Here is a 22,142-nt window from a genome sequence, read left to right as displayed (position 1 = left end):
GAGAGAGAGAGAGAGAGAGAGAGAGAGAGAGAGAGAACCATGTTGAGACCCTAGGAAAACAGAACAGTTAGGAAATCCATCCTTTGGGGGAGGGCGGGATAAAAGGGGATAAGTGATGAAATGTTAATGTTCTTTAGCTCCAGTGAGTGCAGAAATCAGATCTCAGTGGGTCAGAGTCTCCAGGGGGTTAAACTCCTGATCCCAAAGTTATGGATACTTTTGCCCAAGAATAGTAAAATCATGAACACTTTGCTTTTTTTTTTCTAGTACTTATTTCACCTATGTGGTCTTTTGTGCAAATTGTCTCTGCTTAGGCATAACTCTCCCCTTCTCCTCTCACCCACACACCATGAATGAATGGATTTTTTAAAGTAATTTTTTTATCATTTCATTACTTTATTACTTTGTATCATTTAAGTAATTTTCTAAATTATTATTACTGTATCAATTTAATATTTGAATAATAATTTTAACACTTACTACATGCCAGTCACTGTGCTGTGATGCCAGAATTACAAATACAACCAAGCTCCTGCCCTCAAGACTATGACATTCCCTTAGGAGAATTCAACACATGTAGTAAAATGCTTGTGGAGGGTTGTTTTGGACAGGAAGTCAGAGTAAATGGTGACTTTAGTCAAAGGGGAATGAATGAACATGTCTTTACCAGGAAAGGAAGTATTGATGTAATCTGAATGCTAGTTTTCTTTTATCAAATGCTCTGATAATAATAGTTATTCCCGAACGTCTCAGGAGATATGGAGAAAGATAGAGGACTATGCAGAAAAAGACCAGTTCCTACTCTGCTAAGTGCCTGAGAATAAGTAGGTGGAGTGGGTGGCCACCTGCATGGAAAGATTTTGCTGTCAAGGATTGAATGAACATTCATACATTTCTTTCCAGAGTGAAACTCAGAGAATGGGACTTTGAAAACACAAACTATTAATTAACTGCACACACCATCCCACTGTTGTCCCTTAGCCCTCAGATTCTTCCTTCACCTGTTGAATGATGTCTGCAGTCTTTCTCCTGAGGGATAGTGTTTGTCATTTCACAATGAGAGAGAGAACTCAAAATGCAAATTCGCCAGTTAGAAAGAAGCACAAATCATACATTACCAGAACTAGGAAAAGCCTTAGAGATCAATGCATTTACAGCTATGAAAAGCTTGTGAAAACAGATTTAGAGCTGGGAGCTTTCTTAGAGGTTATTTGGTCCAGCATCCTGATTTTATGTGATGAGGACACTCAGATCCAGAGATGGCAAGTGCTTTTCCAAAACACCCTTGAGAAACAAAAGAGCCAGGATTCTATAGGAGCTTAGATTTAGAATTGGAAGGATTGTTGGAGGACATTCCTTGTAACTCCTTCATTTTCTGGGTGGAGAAAATGAGACACAGAGAATTGAAACTCTCTAAGTAACTAAGAAATAGCACTAAGGGAATGTTGTAGAATCTAAGGATGGATTTGAACCCAGGATGTCTGCCTCTAAGACCACTTTATTCACAATGAAGTTGAAACAGAGGGCTAGAATTATATTCTTCCCTCAGGGCAAATTTAAGTGGTGGAGTACTGAAGGCACAAAATACCAGATTCCTAGTGTACAGGGTAGAGAAGGGAAGATAGATGGCAGGCAAAACAGAACTCAAACTTCCCTTGGTGATAATTTTGCTGAAGGTCAGACTTTGTTCTCTCCCTGTCCATGCTTTGAATTTGCCATAGGTGCCACCCAGAGAATATTACACGTGAACTTCTCATGCCTAACACTACACATTCCCACATCTGAGCCATCAGGGCCTCTTCTGAAGATTACCGAGAATGGACTTGAACATCACGGCTCTTCTAGTACTTAGAAATAGAATTTCAGCTCCCTGAACTCTCTTGGAACATTTCATCACCGGCCACTTTGTAGACCTGCTGCTTTTCTTCATCTTTTATTAAATAGTTTGATGTTTCAATGCCCCTAGCCTAAGTGTGTCATTAGCTAGTCTTACTACTGAGTAATAAAAGGGATTCCCACTGACAGGGATGGGCACTTTTGTAATGCACTCACCCTGCTATCTTATTATTAATAATTATTCCAACCCACTGATAGACACACAATTCAAATAGTTATGTACCTGGCATCTTGCCTAAGCTTTGTATCTGTCCAATATGCCATACATAATTGATGTCTATTTTTTTGTCCAACAAACATATCAAATGAATGGAGTGCTAGGCTTTGGGTCAGGAAGACCAGAGCTCAAATCCAGCTTCAGATATTTACTGGCTGTGTGACTATGGGCAAGTCCCTTAACTTCTGCCAACCTCAGTTTATTTACCTGTAAAATAAGAATTAAAAATAGCACTTACCTTGGAGGGTTTGGGGGATGGAGGAAAAAAATGAGATAGTATTTGCAAAGTGCTTTCCAAATCTGAAAGAGCTATAAAAATGATATTTATTATTGATGTTGGTATATGGGAGTGATGACAAACATCTAAATTCTCCTTAAAATGATATGTCTCTTAGCCCTTCAGAGGAATTGCATAAATTGGGAGCAGGGGAAGGGATGTGCTAGCACATAGGAGGGAGAGACTCTGGATGCTTCAGTGCTTACACATCTATACCACTGGGGAATCAATAATAGCTTATATATCCTGCTTAAGGATTATTCAGTCAATGGTGCTTTCTATCCACCTTTTTCTTTCTGCATTCTTGAAAATCTATCCTTTAGGATTTTTAATACATTTGCTTTCTGCCCTACTGGGAGATCCTGGTGTTGATTAGTTTGGTACCACCTCCAGCCCCAGAGTGTCTTCAGTAGACTCATGGAAGTACCATAGCAGTGAAGGAAGACTATCTTATATTGAATGGGGATAAGGTAACATTTATGGGATGGGAGGAACAGAGGAAGCCACTGATGAGACCTTGCCTAAATTTACTTTACCCAATAGAATCTGTTTTGGTAGGCATTTTTATTTAGTTCTTCTTTGGTATGTAACCTAGAGAATTTCATAATTCTCCAAGGATTTTTTACAGATAGGGTTAAGTTCCACTGACCCATAGTACTCAAGCCAACATCATTACCTTACCAATCACGTATTTATGGTTCATTTAGCAAGGTTCTGATTATGGCTACTAGTATAACTGAAACCAAAAGATACCCTTTTCTTCACCCAATCTTTCCCTATAAAATGTTCAAATTTCCTATAACTGTTCCTTCTATTTTCATAGTAAAAAGAGTGCTAGCCTTGAAGTGAGGAAGATCTGAATTTAAATCTGTTGTCCCTGGGCAAATCACTTAGCTTCTGCTTGTCTCAATTTCCTCATTTGTAAAATGGGTGTAATAATAGATACCATCATTCATCCAGGGTTGCTGTGAATATCAAAGGATATAATATTTGAAAAGTGTATTGTAAACATTAAAACACTACATATAAATGTTGACTAATATTTTGTAAGGTTTTTAAAAAGTTTTTAAAAGTATATTTTCTGAGAAGCATTGTGGCATAGTGGAAAGACTTCAGAGTCACAGAGCGTTATACTTTGTTTTCTCCTTGGATGCAAATGGATGTGTGACATTGGGCAAGTCACTTCAACTGCATGGGCCCCAGTTTTCTCATCTTCAAAATGAGAAGGTTAAACTAGATGACCTTTCAGATTCCTACTAACTAGATCTATGAGCCTATGAAGATAGAAAAAAGGTCTCTACTGGCAAATCAATTGCTTTCTCTGAGGAGGAAAACATGGACCAGAATTACAGAAATTAAACAAATCATTCAGGAGTTATGACTCATATGGATAGAGGAAATACCCAATCCAATATCATGAGAGACCTACTGAAGCACCTATATCACATAGTAGAAAGAAAATTGGCCTCAGAGACGGGAAGACATTAGCAGACATAGGTTCAAATCTTGGCTCTGATGCATACTGACTAATATGGCTAGGGAAGATTTACATCTATTGCTCCTGGTACTGCCCATTCACCATTGCGAATGAAGGTAGATGACCCCTCTTTAAGTTTGTTGATTGACTGATTATGCTCCTTTGGTCTCAGAAGCAAAGAAGCTAGTTCTATGGTTCCCCCACTCAACAGTAGATAGGAGAGCTACTGAGGTCCAATAGAGTGGGCACTGGCTTTTGTCAGGGAACTTGGGTTTAATTGTGTCTTTTATCATTTGTCACCACTGCCATTTTGTGAAAATCCCTTTGACGCTCCGGGCCTCAGTTTCTTCATCTGGTCAATGAAGGAATGAGACTTGGGTTCCAAAATTTCATCTCTTAATCTATAACCCCATGTTTTGTCAAGAACTTTTAACTTTTGGGAAAGCTACAGCTGTGGACAGAAGAAGGGTTCATGGTGCTGATGTTTCAGACGGAGTGAAGCATGAGAGGAGCAAAGAACTGTCTCTAAGAAATTGCTGATATATGGGAAAGTTAGTGAACCCTCTTCAAAATTTTGGTGAAGATATCCACCCATAGAGATTCCTGGTGTTCTAAGAAGTGCCCTGGGATCATGTAGCATTGATCTAGACACTGAAGGGGCCATTAGAGATTATCTTACACAGTCTCATCATTTTATGCACAGGGAAACATAATTGCCAAGAGTCACACATGGGATCATAGCTAGAGAGCCAGAAAGGCACTTCAAAGGTAATCTTGTCCAACCCCTTCATGTTACAAATCTGGACATGAGATTTCATAAAAATGAAGTGACTTATCCAAGATCACAAAGCTAATACATATCTGAATTGAGATTTAAATTGAGCCCAATGCCAATGTTGTATCTACTAAAAAAACCCTGTCCTCATGGGGCAGCTAGAGCACCGGCCCTGGAGTCAGGAGGACTTGTGTTCAAGTCCGGCCTCAGATACTTAACACACAAAAAATCTAGCCGTGTGACTTTGGGCAAGTCACTTTAACCCCAATTGCCCTCCAAAAAGAAAAAAACCCAACCCTGTCTTCTGAATACAAAGTCACTTTTTTCTCCACTGTACCATCCTTCAGTTGGACAAAATGGTATAGCAGAAGGAGTTCTGAGTTTGGAATCAGATGACCTGTATTCAAAACCTACTTCTGCCATTTAGTACCTGTGTGACCTAAAGTAAGAAACTCTATCTCTCTGGTCCTCAGTTACCTCATCTGGAAAATGAAGGGATTGGGCTAGATGGCCCTATGTACCCTACAAATGCTGAATTTATTATCCTATCAAGCTTTCAGTGGATTTTAATGCTGCCCAAATTATGCCTCTTTTCAAAACATCTTTGATTTCCAGGTGTACCCTGCCTATTTGCTCCCTTCCCTAAATCACCCCATCACAGCGACATGCCTTCCTGAGAAGTAAAAAGATGAGACTGGGGGAGACTGAGCTTCTTAAGCCTCTTGGGGAAAATGACTCCACATAGAGAACTGATTTTATGTGGTATGGGAAGAGAAGTAAGGCAGTGAACCATTGAACAAATGTACCAATTCTCTTGTTTAAATTTTGACTTTGTTGCCAATTCTTTGAGGCCTTGAGATAAATTAAGCATGTGTTAGATAAGAGTGTTGAACTTGAAATCAAGAAGACTTGAATTCAAATTCCCCCCTCAATCACTGGCTGTGTGACTCTAGGTGAGTCATTTAATAACTTTTTTCTTCAGTTTCCTTATCTGAAAAATGGGTCTTACCCCACAGTCTTGTTGAGGATCAAATGAGGTAACATGTAAAACACTTTGCAAAACCTAAGTGCTACAAAAATATTAGTTATTTTTATCGTTATTAAGCAACTTCTTAGCTGTGCATCTAATGTTTCTTCACCCTTCCCTAAAATCCCCCGGCACAGAATTTTGTTGATTGGATAGAAGAAAATGTAATATTCATGGAGCAGTAATTTGCATCCATTTGATCTGGAATACATGCCTATTAAATGACGAAATAAATGAATACTAACTTCCCTTCCTAGCTGAGGTATCCTACTCTGTTTGCTGTCAGTCCTCTTTTATTGAATGAGCTATTCTCTGAGCTCTTCCCATTTTCTTCTGAAATATAGATTTGTTGACTTGTTCCAAAATTGCCATCTTCCATGTTGCAATCAAGACCCTGCCTGACATTCTTGCCCACTATGAAATTTTATTAACCCTGGAGTGAATTTAGTGCTCAGCTCCCACCATGGATGCCCTCCCATGCTATATAGACCTAAGATGAAAACCACTTGATATATGCTTGAAGGATAATAGTCTTCTTTCACCCAGACTGATAACTCATTACAGGCCCCTTACATTCAATAAATTTGAGGTATTTCCTGGGTAGCAAAAGGTTTGGGGGAGGAGTGTTGGGAGGAGATTTATTCTTAAAAATAAAACAAAAGAAAACAAAACACTGTTCAACCTTGAATGAACTTCTCTGTGAATTATGGGAAATAGTGGGGGACTTGTCCAATATTTGTGAACCTAGAATCAAACAAAGTACAAGGTTCTTTTGCTGTAGATAACAAGCATTAGTAATCCTTGGGTTTCTGGGAAGGTTTCAAATAGAAATGACAAATTTAGGATTTCTTAATGTCAGTCGAGTGGCACATACAGAGATGTTGTTAAATTGGGAGAGGAAGGGGAGAGGCATACTCTTGGGATGAGAAATGAGGAAAGCAAAGACATTTCCCATCATTCAGGAAGGATTATCATTTTTCTGGGTAACTCATCCATCCTTGGCAGGAGCTTGTTGGGTAAAGCACAGAGAAACCAATACAGAGGTCAAAAGCAATTTCTAGTTGGTCTCTATGATGTTGTGTATTGATTATTACATGGAAGAAGAAGAAAAATGCCCTTTATGATAACACATCCTGTGAACCCCAAGGCCATGTTTGTAGAAGAATTATCCCTGACACATTCAACTTGAAGGAGAGGAAGCTTTGAAACAAACTTTTGGGCAGTGGGATTTTGACTCCATTGTTTAAGTGTAGCTATGTTAGAAACTGCAGTGTGTGTGTGTGTGTGTGTGTGTGTGTGTGTGTTTGTGTGTGTGTTTATGACTAATGAGCATGACAGTGAATGGAAGGGTCACCAGCTCTCAAAGAAGAGAAGCAGGAATTATTGCCTTGTTATATCTGGGGAGAGGGCAGGTACAGATAGTGGATAGAATGCTGGGACTGGAACCAGGAAAGCTCATCTCCCTGATTTCAAATCTGACCTCAGGCATTTGCTAACTGTTTGACCCTGGGAAAGTTACTTAACTCTGTTTGCCTCGGTTTCCTTATCTGTTGGAAATGGCCAACCACTCCAGTATCTTTGCCAAGAAAACCCCAAATAGGGTCATCAAGAATTAGTCACAATTGAAAATGACTGAACAACATTTTTTTGTGCATGTGTTTTAATTTCTTTCCATTATACATAAATGTCAGCAATGGATGGGAACCCAGAAACTTGTTGAAAGTCTCATACATTGGCAGGACTTTTTGTGTTTGTACCATGAGGATAAAATTGAGTGAGAAGTGAGGAATTTAAGTGAATTCTGCAAGTTCAGATGGGCATTTTGCTGTTTTGTTCGGATTCCATTCCATCCTCTTCAATGAGCAGGAGACACTGGCTCTGGAGTCACATACTTTGGTTTCAAATCCCTGTCGCAGCAAGCACCCCAGCATGCCCAGGGTGGCAGCCAACACAGGTTCTTAGATCTGCTCTTCGAAAGGAAAGCAACTCAAAATGGGTTAGCAATCTTGCTTTAATCAAACATATGTCATTTACCTAGTTCAAGGGGAAAAGGTCAGTACACTTCGGAGAATACAAGTGAGTTACAAGCAGAAATTACAAGAAGACAGAGAAACATTTCAGCAGACAGGCCTCCAACTTTCTGACCATTACATCCATACCTAGTCACAGTTACCAGAGAGGGCAGCACCAACATCTGGATTTTCAAAGTGGGGGGCTTGATGGCTGCCCAGAGTCTCCTCTGGTCAAATCACACAATGCTTTTCAAAGTGAGCCCCAAAGAAAAGCCTCCCATCAGGGTTTATATAGACTTTTGCTGGCTCAGAGAATGTAACAACCCTCTTGACCCATTGCCCAATCAAAAAGCATTCCTGAAAACCAAGCCTCCAGTCACAGGCTCCAGGTGCATTTAAGCCTATCAAAGGGCCTAGGGGCAGGAAAGATCTTATATTTCCATTCCCATAACAATTCCGAAACTGAGGTTTCATTCCTGTATGACCCTCAGGAATCTGCTGAAGTTCCCAACACCTTCTAGTCCTCATCTGTAGCATGAGGAAAAAGAACAAGGTGGGCATTGAGCTTCCTTTCAGATCCAGAGCTCAGGACAGTACTATGTGCATGATACCACCCAAAGACCTCCCCCAACTCCTGCCTCCAATGGAACTTACATGCTGCCATTACTGTTTGCTTTGGTTTTTTATTTTTTTTGAGAGAGGAAGGTAGAGCAATTGGAGTTAAGTGACTTGCCCAAGGTGACATGGCTAGTTTTTTTTGTGTTAAGTGTCTGAGACCTGATTTGACCTCAGGTCCTCCTGACTCCAGGACCGGTGCTCTATTCACTGTGCCACCTAGCCGCCCCTCAGGCTTCCATTTTCCTGCTAGAGGACAAGTGAGCCATGTGAAAATAATGATACCAATAATAGTATTAATAATAATGATGATGATAGTGCTCACTTAAATCCTATAGCACCTGTATATGGTATCATTTACAAATCACTTTACATAATCCCAGTCAAAAATTATATCACATATGTAGCGCTTTATGTTTGCACAGAACTTCATATGTATTATCACACTTGATTCTCACAACTCCCTAGAAGGTAGATACTATGATTATTCATATTTGACAGATGAGAAAACTGAGGCTAAGAGAGGTTAAGAGTCTTGTCCAAGGTTGTGCAGCTAATGAATGTCCAAGGAAGGATTTGAACTGAGTTCTTCCTGACTGTAAAGTCTAGTACTTCCAAACTCATCTAGTACTGTATCTGTCACTGTCATTGCTACCATATTCTGATATAAGTGAATATACAAAGGGATTGCATAGGGAAGAGAGGACTACCCCAGGTAAGGATGAGGAATGGTCACATGTAAATGGGGGTGGTTAATGTTCTCATCTCTTGCATCAAGATCAGAAGGAAAAATACTCAACACACTTTGTTGCCTTAGGAGAACTATGGGGACCAGCAGGAGCAGTGGGTGGAAGGCTGATTGCTAGAGATTAAATAAAGTAGGCAGTGAATGAGTGGATGGATTGCAGATAGATATATTTTTCAAGAAGTTTGTCTATGAAAGGGAAAGTAGCTGAATGGGGCAGTGATTTCTGGGAATGAACTAAGAAGTAAGACTCAAGCTTTGCTTTAAGTGAAAGCCAACAGGTAACTCATTATCTCCAAGAAAGTGCTCAGGAAAGTATTGTGCATGATAGCCAAATCCCTGATTGCTAAATAAAAGTCAGCAAATCCCTTAGATTTACATTAGGTCTGGGTCAGTTTCACAGATCTGGGAATAAAGGAATAATATTTGCTGTAGACATTTATGATATAAGTGCCTGCTTACTCTAGAGACATCATAGAACAAAGCAATGACTTTTCATGATTTGTAGTGGGTTCTCCTTCATTATAGGTTTTCAGACATTGAATAGATGCCTGTTTATTGGGTGTAAGTCCTCAGATTCCTAAAAAAGACTGTTATTAAATTAATTAAGACTTTAGAGGGGTGGCTAGGTTGCGCAGTGAATAGAGCACTGGCCCTGGAGTCAGGAGGACCTTAGTTCAAATCTGACCTCAGACACTTAACACAAAAACTAGCCATGTGACCTTGGACAAGTCACTTAACCCCAATTGCCCTCCAAAAAAAGCAAAAAAAAAAAGACCTTAGTTCACATCCTTCATCAATTACTTAGCAGCTGTTTTACCTTAGGCCAGTCACTTGATTTCTGTGCCTCCATTGGCCCCAAATATCCTTTCAAGGTCTGTGATCCTTAGAATCTTGCCAGTCAGCAAGTATCTTATCATAAGGATGAACCAAGGCCTAGTTCTTAGTAGGCAAGTTTTAGGGTATGGACAGGTACTTAGGGGGTATGATTTCAGAACTACAGTGAAGTCACCATACCCTCCCAAAGGTCAATTAGATGGCTCAGTGGCTAGAGTGCTGGGGCTGGAGTCAGGAAAACCTGAGTGCCAATCCAGCCTCAGACACTTGCTAGCAGTGTGACCCTTGACAAGTCACTTAATGATGTACCTCAGTTTCCTCTTCTGTAAAATGAGCTGCAGAAGAAAATGGCAACCTACCCCAGTTACTTTGCCAAAAACAAACAAACAAACCAATTGGGGTTAGGAAGAGTTGGAAACAGATGAATCAACTGAACAACTACCCTTCCCCAAAATACAGCCTTTGCCCTTGTTCATTAAAATTCACCACCAGTGCATGATTCCTTCATGGACCCTCTTTTCAGATTTCATCATTTCCAACTCAATGGAATCCTTTCCTATCTTTGGGGACATATAGTACAGCAAGTCCCTAGCCCTCATGTATGAATCCTTTTAGCTGATGTTTTCACATCAGGGGAAGAGGGGGGTGCTGGAGACTGACAGCAGGATGGCATGGCATGGGGGCCACTAATGGACTTTACTAAAAGTAGGGAAGGCAACAGAGTAGGGATGGGTCACTGAAAGGCAGCCTGGCCTCCTTCACGAAGGGTAAACACTTTGTCTGTAGTCTTTGCCTTTCTTTCTGTCTCCAGCCCCTAATAGTTCCTTACCCAGAGTAAACACATCATTGATTGTCTGCTTGACATTATCCCTCTGAGTGAGGCAAGATAAGTGTCATGATTTTTGCTATTTACAGAGAGTATAAATTCCTAAAGGCATAGCAGTGCTGAGAGAAGAGGAAGAGCCTGGTCATTCTGGCAATCCAAAGTTTACAAAAAGTGATGGAAAGAAGAGGAAAGAAACAACATGTATAATACAAGGGAAAGAAAGTGTGCTAACTCTGGAGTTAAGAATTCAAATACCACCTCTGATATTTACTGTCAGAGAGATTAAGAGGTTTGCCCCATGCCACACAGATGGTGAAATGCAAAGTCCAAATCTGTACCCAAGAAACCAAATCTTGAATCCTTTCCACTCTCCCTTGTTATCTCAGAATTTGGGGAACTAAAAAAGTCATGAGGGGTGGCTAAGTGGCACAATGAGTAAGACCACCGGCCCCGGAGTCGGGAGGATCCGGGATTGGTTCCAGCCTCAGATACTTGACAACCACACAAAATAACTGGCCATGTAACCTTGGGCAAGTTACTTAACACTAATTGTTTTTTTTAAGTATTCATGACTCACTGATTATTGATATGCTTAGATTCACCTTTTGTGTTTAGTAACAACACCCAGGCTTTTTATCCAAGTGTAGTATATCTATCCTTCCTTCATGTATCCTTTTCCTAAATGTGCTCAGAATTGTGCACCCTCCATCATAAATTTGCTCTTTGCATTCTTGGTCTGGTTCAGTTGCTCCTCTCAACTCTTTTTTGTTTATTTGTTTTGTTTAATTTTGTGTGTAACGTTAGAGATCACCTATGGTTGTCTGCAATTAATGACAGAAATGCTTACTGAGATTGTGACAGTTCTTTCCATTTGTCATCCAGTTGCTTTTCTAGTCTCATTATTAATGATGTTCAAGACAATGTGACTTCCTATAAATGCATTTTTCTCAACACCACTTCTCATGGTTATTGATGTGTTACTCCTCACAATCTCACCCAGCTTCCATCTATCTCCATAAGATTTATATTACAGACTTTGTCTGTTGTATACCTCTAATTGGCCAAAAAATATTGCTTGCTAGTTGGGGAAGTATCTAGACTTTTGAAGTTTCTTATATTGCCTTTTTCTTCCAAGAGTATTGATAATGTCAATATCTGTTTCTTTATCTATGTCCCTTCTCCATTTTTTGTTTGTTTTGTTTTGCATTAGTAACTGATTTAAATTTGCCAGATTGGAGCCATTATAATTGTAGGTAATACTGTCTCTATAATCCCTTTCTTTTTCAATATTTCCAGCTCAACTAAAGTCTTTCTGTCAACTCAGGGTTTGCAATAATCAGTCTCTCTCAGGGCAAGAAGATAATATTGTCACTCTGGAATTACAAACACCAGGATTCATAATTCAGTTTTAGATACATTTCTACACTCATGGGGAAATGAGCTTAAAAACATCTGAATACCAGGTCCATTTATGTTTATATGGATTGATTTGCACCCTGCAAAAACCCGGTGACATCAGTACTCCAGGTGTTATTGTCTATATTTTACAGATAAGGAAACAACATGAGAGAAGTTTCACAACTTGCCTGTATTTGAATAAGGGGCAGTTAGGTGGTGCAGTGGATAAAGCATCTGACTTTGCCTGACCTGAAGTCAGGAAGACCTGATTTCCAATTCAGACTCAGACACTTACTATCACTTAACAAATCACTTAACTTTGTTTGTCTCTGTTTCCTCTTCTGTAAAATGAATCAAGGAAGAAAAAGCTAAATAAACTACTCCAGTATCTTTGTCCAGAAACCCCAAATGAGGTCATGGAAAGTTGGCAAAACTGAAACTACTAAACAATTATATTTCAATCCAAGTTCTCCTGCTTCCAGGTCTAACACTTCATTTAGTGTGCGATGCTTCCTGTCATGTGTCACTGGCCAGGAATTCATCACCTACCCTCTAGCCTACAGATCATGAGCCTGTCCAGACTCACCCAGGCTGGTCCTGCTTAGAGAACAATTAGAGTGTGTTCTTGGAGACATCCTCAGTCTTTCTAAGTTTATAGAACCTGCCATATCTTATGATCTTTAGGAACCTAGCAACACCCCGATGAATTGATGAGTACAGTGTAAGAAGAGGAAAATATAAATAAGTTTAGAAATGTTTTGATTAGATTTTGGTGGTGTTAGATCCACTATAGGACACTTTTTGATATAAGACACTGTGATATTTGCACACATATTTGAACATATCCCCAGGCTTTGAGGTAGAGATCAATCAAGAAAACCAACACCTTCTACTTACCACACCTTGGTCTCCCCTTTGAAAGAAGTATCCTGGACAAAAACAACAATGACGATGACAAAAACCACATACACACATACACACAAAAAAAATAGGTCTGAGTCAGGGGTGACCAGGTAGCACAGTGAGTAAGAGCACCGGCCCCAGTGTCGGGATGACCTGGGGGATCGAATCCGGGCTCAGATACTCAGCACCACACCCAGAAATAACTGGCCATGTAACCTTGAGCAAGTTACTTAGCCCCAATTGCTTTAAAAAGAAAAATAGGTCTGAGTCAGCATGGTAGTTACCTTGGTCTTATATTAGCTGCACTAACTAAACTTTAGGAATTTCTACCTCCTAATATTTCCTTCACTTTTTCCAACTAGGCTCTTCATTCTGCTGGGAGTTGAAATTTTCCCTGAATTCTCAGACATTAGAGCTTTCCCTGAAGGTACCAGATCTGTCATTGGGCATTATAACTTTATTAACTCAGGGAAGGTCACTGGAGACTTGCTGTAGATCTTCCCAGAATCTGACAGGCCAAGGTCAAATTCAAATCTATACCAGCTTGGATCTCAGCCCACTAGGTTTCAATAAAGCTTGATTAGGAATGATTTCAGTCTGTGAATTAGGAGGGGGCCCTTTTGAACCAAGAATTACCTCTACTGGGTAGAAAAGGCACTCTGGGATTCACCCAGGTTGATGGCAGTCAGAACAATATAGTATGGCAAGTTTATGCTAATGAGATGGGGCTGATTATCTATGGGCAATCTTTAGATGGTAGTTAGCTCCAGCTGAGCAATATTGACAAATCAGGATAGATCAATTTAATTTGTTTTGAACACATTTGGCTAATTACTCTTTAAATTAGAGCCTGAGAGGTTTCATTTATAATCCTAGAGGGGGAAAATCAGAGTAGATATAGACAACTTTGCATTGCAAATAAAATGACTGGTTTTGAAGATCTGGGACACAGGACTGGCATCAAATTTAGAGCTTTAGATTGTTAGTCAGGGCTTTATTGTGAGAAACCTCTAGCCCCCCCTCTAATCCTAATTTCATTAACTCAGCATTTTCTTTGATGTTTTTTTAGTGTTGCCCTGCTGTGTAATAAATACTCTATCTAGTTTATCTAGCAAAAGCTTGAACCTGCATTATGAACTTTTGACAGATTTAGTTTTTACACATAATCTTGAACAATCTCAAACCAGAGGACAGCAACATTACATATATATATATATATGTATATATATACACACATACATACATACATACATACATACATACATACACACAGAGAGTCTATTGTATTATAGAATTTTCTTGTTCTGATAGCCTTAAAATTACAGCCAACAAACTGCTATTTCAGATCCATTTTCTGAAATCTTTTAAGCTAAAATCACATGTAATAAAACAAGTTTGTAGCTAATTTTTACACCTTTTAGAATTGTATGAAAGTGTATTGTGTTGAGGCAGCAAACAAACTTGAGTGCTGCATTTTGGATATTTAGTTTTATCTTTAGTTATGCACCAACATGGTATATTAAATTATACCATCTAATACATGACACACTGTTGTAGGATGTACAGTTTTTTTTTAATCTTTATTTCCATTTGTATTCATTTTAAGCATCTAAATAAATTGTGTATTTTGCTTAATGTAAAAAAAATCTTTCTAATTGGGCAGGATGCAAAATCTTTGGCCTAGCATTTTAAGCTTTTTATATCCTTGCATGCACCTCTCTTTTTAGTTTAATTTCATTTTATTCCCCTTTGCATGCTCCTTCCATTCTTGTCCGATTGTCATGATTGCTTCTCATCTTACAGGACATTCCTTTTTCTACCTCTGGCACTCTGTACCAGAAATCACCAATGGATGTCTTCAATTGACCTTGGCCTCCCTACCAACTCGTGTAATCCCCATGTCTTTCAGAGGAAAACTCTTGTTATATCTCATACAAAGCTTTTCTTGAACCTCTCTCCCCAATGATTAGCATTCATTCCCCCTTAAATTTTCATCACATAATTGATATTTTGTTTTTATTGATTAGTATACATACTTTACCCATGCCCATGAAATATAAGTTCTTTGAAACCATTTTTTGTATATCTATTGTTTAGAAAAGTGACTTGTACATGGTTGGTGGTTAACACATATTTGTGGAATTGGTTTCAGTAATTTTATTAGCCCTGGTTTTCTGTTGTTTCTGGGATGTTGGGAAGGTGGCCAATAAAGAAGAATTTGAGACATAAAGGTGATTTTTCCTTCAGTCTCCCATCCCTAGAAGAAGAAATGTTTCAAACTTTGGGGCTTTTATTTTCTTTACTAATTTGGAACTATCCAGGTTGGAGATTACTAGCTCTGAAATGTGACTGCATCAGAGATTGATGAAATAGAATTGTGTATGTATTGGGAAATTCTTTGGCCCATCTCCTATAGAGGAAATTCTGTCTCAGAGCCTGTAGTCAAGGTAGTAAATTGTGATAACAAATTTCATTTTTTAATAACACCCATGTTGTTTCTTAGAAAGTACATTCCTGATATATTGAAATTGATCATTTCCACTGATAGTTACTTTCCTATAATTTTCTTCTTTTGCTTTCGTTGCTTTGTTTAATTTTCCCCATGCTCCTCTTATTTGATTTTGAAAATCATTTTAGCTCTTCCAGAAATTCTTGTTTGGCTTGTGTCCAATTCATTTTTTCCCTGCTTTGAGACTCTCTTTGAACCCATTTGGATATCCTTTTCTACTACTGACTTTATGTCCTGACCTTGCCTGTCACCCTAGAAAAATTTTAAGGCTAGGCTCATCTCTTTTATTTGTTCATTTTCTACCCTATCTCTTCATTTGGAACTTAATATTAATGTTAGACTCAATTTCCAGTATGGGGACGTGGGAGTGGGGTGGAGGGGTACTGCCTCAAGCTTCACACCTTTCTACAGTGCTGTTTTCATTACTAGATCTGAGGGTTTGGAAATTGTTAGTGCTTCTAAGGTGGTTTCATCTGAGAAGAGGTGTGGTCATTGTTCCCCTGGTCTTCACTTTGCTCCTTACTCAGGTTAGGAACCCTGATACATTGGGACCAGGAAGGGACATTGCCCTTGCAATTCTCCCTCCCTCATGATCCAAAGTGCTCTTTTTTGTTCTTGAGCTATGACCCAGGTAACACCTGTTACAAGAGAGGCAAACTATGCCTATATGTAAGTATGAACAAATTATAGATTACATTAATTGTTGATTCATTTCAGTTGTGCCTGACTCTTTGTGACCCCATTTTGTATTCTTTTGGCAAAGATACAGGAATGGTTTTCCATTTCCTTCTCAAGATCATTTTAAGTATGAGTAAACTGAGGCAAACAGGGTTAAGTGACTTGCTCAGGTCACAAAGTAAGTGTCTGAGGTAGGATTTGAACGTTTGAACTCAGGTCTTCCTGACTCCAACCCCTAGAGATCTATCTTCTGTACCACCTTCCCATTACTGGTATATATACATACATATACACATGTACATATATATATTTATATGTACATATGTGTGTTTGTGTGAATATATGTATAGCCTTAGTTGATAGTTTTGTTCTCAGCCTTTTCAATCTAATGGTTTTACTCATTAAAATGCTTTTATTGAATCTAATAAAATGGTGATGTGTGTTAGTTTACTTTGAGGTTCCCAGGCTAATTACTCTTGGGGGATATGTGTGATGTTGTTTTTTATTTAAACACCTGTTTTAATGTACTTGGAGTCCCTAATGAAGACAGTAAAATAAGCAAATGATTAGGCAAGCAGAAGTGTCAACACAGGAAGAATATTCTTATTTGCTGATTGTTGATGACAGTCAGCTGTCTCATACAGTAGCTCAGCTCTTAATGGTCCACATCAGAGCTAGAGAAGCCAGCGATCACCTTCAAATTCAACTCATAACATTTTATTGAGTATCCCCTCTGTATGACATGTTGTGTAGAACTGTAGTATCAAAGATCTGTGGGAAGTCTCAAAGAACTTCAAATTGAGTTACTAGACAAGCATTGCATACATGAATAGGGAAAGTAATAAAATAAGATTAAAAAAATCACAATTGAAAAGAAGCCACCAAATAACATTTGATTAACTGCCAAATGAGTGAACTGATGATAATTTCTTATGAGAAAGAAGAAGGAGGATCCTAGAATATTTCCATGTTAAATGTTCAAGAAAGATTTCATGGAGGATGTGGGACAAAAGATGATTCCTGACATGAGAGTAAAGTTTAAGAAGGTGTCCATTTTTGTTGAAGTGGGGAATTATTGGTGTGAAACATCGAATATAATGGCAGACTTCTTTAATGCCTTGGTTGATTTTGCTGAACTGATATTTTCTCCCTTTTAAAAATTCTTTGTTATAAAAGATAGCTCTCTAGAAATAGATGGGGGAACAAGGAAATGTAGAAATCTTTAAAATGTAAATTTTTGTCTTAAAGCAGAAATATTCAGGTGGCAGCAAAGAAAATACATTGGCTAGAAAAGCCTACATTGTGTCTCTTGTGGTATTAAAAATGGATACTTCTTCATTCCAGAATGGTTTAACAAATTGTGGTTTACATGTGTAATGGAATATTACTGAAGAGTGACAAATAATGATTGGGAAGCAGTGCCCTGAATAAGGAATCATATGACCTTGTTCTGGCACTTATTAGCTATGGGAGATTGGTTAGATGATTAAGCTTTCTGGTCTTCCGATTCCTCATCTCTAATGTGAGAATGTTGAAATAAATGACTTCTGAGGTCTATCTGTGATCCTATTATCCTAAGAATATGAAAAAGTCAGAGAAACTTGAAAAAGATTTGTACTAATTGATGGAGAGTTAAGTAAGCAGAAAGAGGGGGAAATCTACAATATATATTCAGTATAGTGAAGTGAATAGAGTGCTGGACTTGGAATCAAGAAGACCTGAGTTCAACTCCTGCCTCAAATTAACTACTGACCATGAAAAAAATAACTTAAATTCTTTCTTCCTCAGTTTTCTCATCTTTTTAAAAAGAGGGAGTTGGAATCAGTTGCCTTCAAGAATCAGATTACTTCAAGCTTTGAGTCTAAAATTCTATGCCCTTATTTTTCTATGAAAGTTGATCTCGGGGACAGGAAACCCTAAGTTCAATTTCTGACTCTGACACATACTGACAATCTGAATCTCAGTATTAACTTCTTTTACTCCAGACAATTTTGTATGACTAAGAACTTCAGAGAAGGTAATGTAGAAAGGAGGAGTTTTCCCACTCAGACTACATTTATTGGTGAATTGAAGGGAGAAAAAGTGCTTGAGAAAGACCCAAATAGACAAGGGGGAATCTGTGGCAAGTCACAGAGAGGGTGGTCACTCTGACAAGTTTCTCTCCTCTCAGATTTGAATCAACCAATCAGCAGGAAGCAGTTCTAATCATTGGCAAGAAATCAAAGGAGACCATATCCTGGCAACCTGGTGCATCCTTCAGCAGGGGCCTTTGTGTCCAATTCAATTTGAAGCACACCATCGTAACCAAGGTCCCTCACCTCTACTCTCACCAAGTGACCTGAAGCCAGCCCAAGTATCGAACACACTACAATAGAGATATTTTATTGAGTATTTGGAATGACCATATCCCAAGGGCAATCCCTAATAAATTAATCCATCCTTGACTGGACGCTATTAAATCTATCTTTGAGTGAACTGGATGAAAGCACAGATGGCATTGTTATCAAATTCACTGATAACAAATCTAGGAGGGACTTCAAAAACAGATGTTAGTCAGAATTCACAAAGATCTCAATGGGCCAGAATCGTAGGCCAAATCTAATGAAAGTAAATTCAGCAGAAATAAATGTAAAGCCCTTTGCTCAAGTTGAAAGCATTAACTATATAATCAATTGATTAATTTGTCATAAATCAATTTGTTAGGTGCTTACCTTGTGATAGCCACTGAACCTGGCACTGGGGCTACAAGTACAAATAATAAAACCTTTCTTCTGGTAAGGACTTAATGGCAATTTAAATAAAACAATGGAGGTATGGCAAGATGAGGTCAAGTGAAAAAGATTTGAGGTTGTAGTAGTGGTGTAGAGTAGATCAAGTACTAAATTTGGACCCTGAAGCCATAGGTTCAAACCCTATCTCTGCTACCTATTATTGAGTGACCTCAAGCAAGTCACTCTTCCTTCTCTGTGACTATTTCTTTATCTGTAAAATGACAGGGTTGAACTAGATGACATCTAAGCCCCCTTTTAGCTCCAAATCACTGATCAGATATGGAAAAAAAAAACATCTCTCTATCTCATTCTACAGTAGAAAAGACACTGTCAAAGAGAAGGACAACAGGCATACCCTCACTTTGCCAAGTCCAACCATATCTGGAGTACTGTGTTCAGTTAGGAGTAGGAATGGTGTTGTTAAGAACATGGACCATCTGGAGACCATTCACAGGAGACTGTGCAGAACTGTGGACTGAAAGTCCATTTGATGATAAAGAGAATTGTGGATGCTAAGATTGTAAAAGACAGCCTTCTATTGGGAAGCATCAGAGTCTTGGTAGTTGGCTTCAGATATTTGGAGGGTGTTCATGTGGAAGGAGATTAGAAGGCAGAAGTGGGATCATTGAGTAGAAGTTATGGCTAGGGAGGTCTTAGTTGGATATAAGGAAAAATTTTCTTGACATTAAATTTATTCAAAAGTGAAGGATAGTAGTGGATCTTTCGCATATTGTGTATGTGTGTGGGTAGCGGGTGGCTGGGGGTCTTCAAGCAAAAACTGGATGATCACTTTTTGTATGTGATAGAATGGATCTATATTCTGATATAGGTTAAATCAGATATTCCTTCTAACTCTGAGATTTTGTGATTGTGGGAAAGGCATCATGAACTTGGAGATTGAGGTAAGGAATGGCATAGTGGATCTGGGAGTCATCCGCAGAGATTTGTCCCACAAACCTATAATAATAGTTATTATCATCAGGAGTCATCTTATTTGTTTAAAACTTTAGGACTATATTCAAAATAATCTGTTTTCCCATTTAAATTGCTTTAAAAACCTTATTTTGGTTTTTTTTTTTTGTATGTTTAGTAGAAGTTTCATTGAGGAAGTTATTTCTTATGTTTATTTTGAATCTCACCTATTTGCATGGAAATCAATCTTCTTCCAATCTGGATTCTGACTCCATGTCCTATGATCAGTACATCCCCACAGAGAACTTGTTTGGCAAATGGATACTGTGGGATTGTGGGACAGGCATGCGAAGGGTTTCTATGGCGACAGTATCAGCTGTTCCCTCTTCTTGTGCACACATCTGACATTTCTCATTGGACTTGCACTCTGTTTTACTATCACTGAGGTAAGAGCAGAAAGAAAAGATAGTAATGCTATAACAGCAATATGGAACAGTGTATCAATGCATATGTTCTGTGTATATTATCTTATCTGATCCTTTCCCCATTCTAGTGACATTTGTAGGGTGGCTAATCATGTCCTTATTCATCTAAAGTGAATACTAAACTTGTGGGGTGCTTGCCTTGATATCAGGAAGATCTGAGTTCAAATTTCAGCTCATAAACTTATCAGATGCCAGACATGTCATATAACCTCTCTGCCTCAGTTTCCTCATCTGTAAAATGAGGACTTTGAACTCAAAGACTTCTAGAGTCCTTATGAGCATTAACTATAATTTTTGACTCACATGTATATACCATATTAATTTTTTTAAAAATTATTTTCTTATTACAACCCTTCTAGAGTGGTAGTACACATATTATCCCTATTCTACAGGTAAAGAAACCAAAGCTCAGAGGAGTTGCCCATTGCAATATATGTAGTGAGTGCAAATGCAAGTGTCCTGCCTCCATCCATGCCCAGATTTTTTCCATCATTGCCTTTCAAGATCAAAGACTAGTACCATAATAAATCAGGAAAGAAGCTTAGGGGTCAAGTCCAGTCTTTACCTATATCAACAGGGAAGAATATACTAATTGATGCATTAATAACTGTAACAAGTAAAGTGGAATCGATGCCGCACTAATGAACTACAAATATGCTTTCATACCTGCCTTGTATAATTATCTTATATTAATGAACAAACAAATAACAAGGAACAACTTAAAGCCTGATTTATTATTAAGCACAAACTGTACGGGTTTCTGTTCATGTGGAAAGTATCTGTGACAATCACCTTTAAGCCATTCCCAGAGTTCTACTCAAAATAGATCAAGAGCTGAAATCCATTTTGGGCTCACGCCCAAACAAGGTAAACCCCCACTGGGCTTAGAGACTAGGATATCAAAGTAAAAAAAAACCTTACATCTGACTGAACTAATTAAATAACTCTACCAAAGACAGGGCCCACCATGAGAGTAAGTCCTTCAAATTGTTGAGTTTGGGAGAAAACAACAAACCACATTTTGTTCCATGCTGTTCAACTGTGACAAAGCACCCTAGTAGGAAATGTTCCAAAGGACAAGCTTCTCATCAGAGCAGATAGCCAGCCACGTGGTCTGATGGAGGTCGAAATCCTGTTAAAAACCGTAAACGACCATTTGAGGAACTAGAGGAAACAGAGACAATAAGAACAGTGCTTCGACATTTGCTGAATCTTTGTGTGTCTCCGTGAGGAAGGCTCTGGGCTTTAAAGATAAACCCAGACCAAACAACCTACTTCTGCCTTCCTGGAATTGGATGATAATTGAGGCTTTGGAGTAGGCAATCTTAGGCTCAGGCTCCTCAAACACAAAGAGTGAGTATTGGTAGAATCTCATTGCAGTGTCAGAGTGGAGATCCTGACACAAGTCAGTCCAGTCCTACTTCAAAGAATGACTTTGGTCTACTGGTGGCCCCAACAACAGACTCTACTGTTTCTGCTAGAATAGAATTTGCGACAGGAAGACCTATTTCATGATGTAAACCACTTCATTTTCAGATGAGTTTAATTGTCCAGAAATCATTCCTTATATAGTTCCTAAAATGTTTTTCCCCCTTCATATGGAGCTGAAATCTGTCTTACAGAATCACAGAATTTGAAAGTTCTCAGAGACTTCAAAGTCTAACCCTCACCAAAATAAAATATACATATATATATTTTATATCGCTATCTATATCTATCTATCTAAACATCTATCTATCTATCTATCTATCTATCTATCTATCTATCTATCTATCTATCTAT

General features: G+C 38.6%; 1 protein-coding gene and 1 long non-coding RNA gene across 4 annotated transcripts in view; one reads left to right on the top strand and one right to left on the bottom strand.

The window, feature by feature from the left end:
• The window catches only part of CTNNA2 (catenin alpha 2), a 1,588,763-nt gene that overhangs the window by 829,651 nt on the left and 736,970 nt on the right, over positions 1–22,142 (top strand). The gene's annotated exons all lie outside the window — the stretch shown is intronic.
• LOC138144572 (uncharacterized) overlaps positions 20,802–22,142 on the bottom strand; it is a 95,291-nt gene continuing 93,950 nt past the window's right edge. The window contains exon 3 of the long non-coding RNA XR_011163982.1: positions 20,802–21,492. This is a non-coding gene — a long non-coding RNA (uncharacterized lncRNA). The remainder of the gene's footprint in view (positions 21,493–22,142) is intronic.

The sequence above is a fragment of the Petaurus breviceps genome, unplaced genomic scaffold (assembly GCF_028583685.1).
Source record: "Petaurus breviceps papuanus isolate PSGF00001 unplaced genomic scaffold, PetGlider_PUasm1.0 139, whole genome shotgun sequence".
NCBI classification, from domain to species: Eukaryota; Metazoa; Chordata; class Mammalia; order Diprotodontia; family Petauridae; genus Petaurus; species Petaurus breviceps.
Note: the sequence above shows the minus strand (reverse complement) of the source record. Positions and strands in the feature narration are given on the sequence as shown.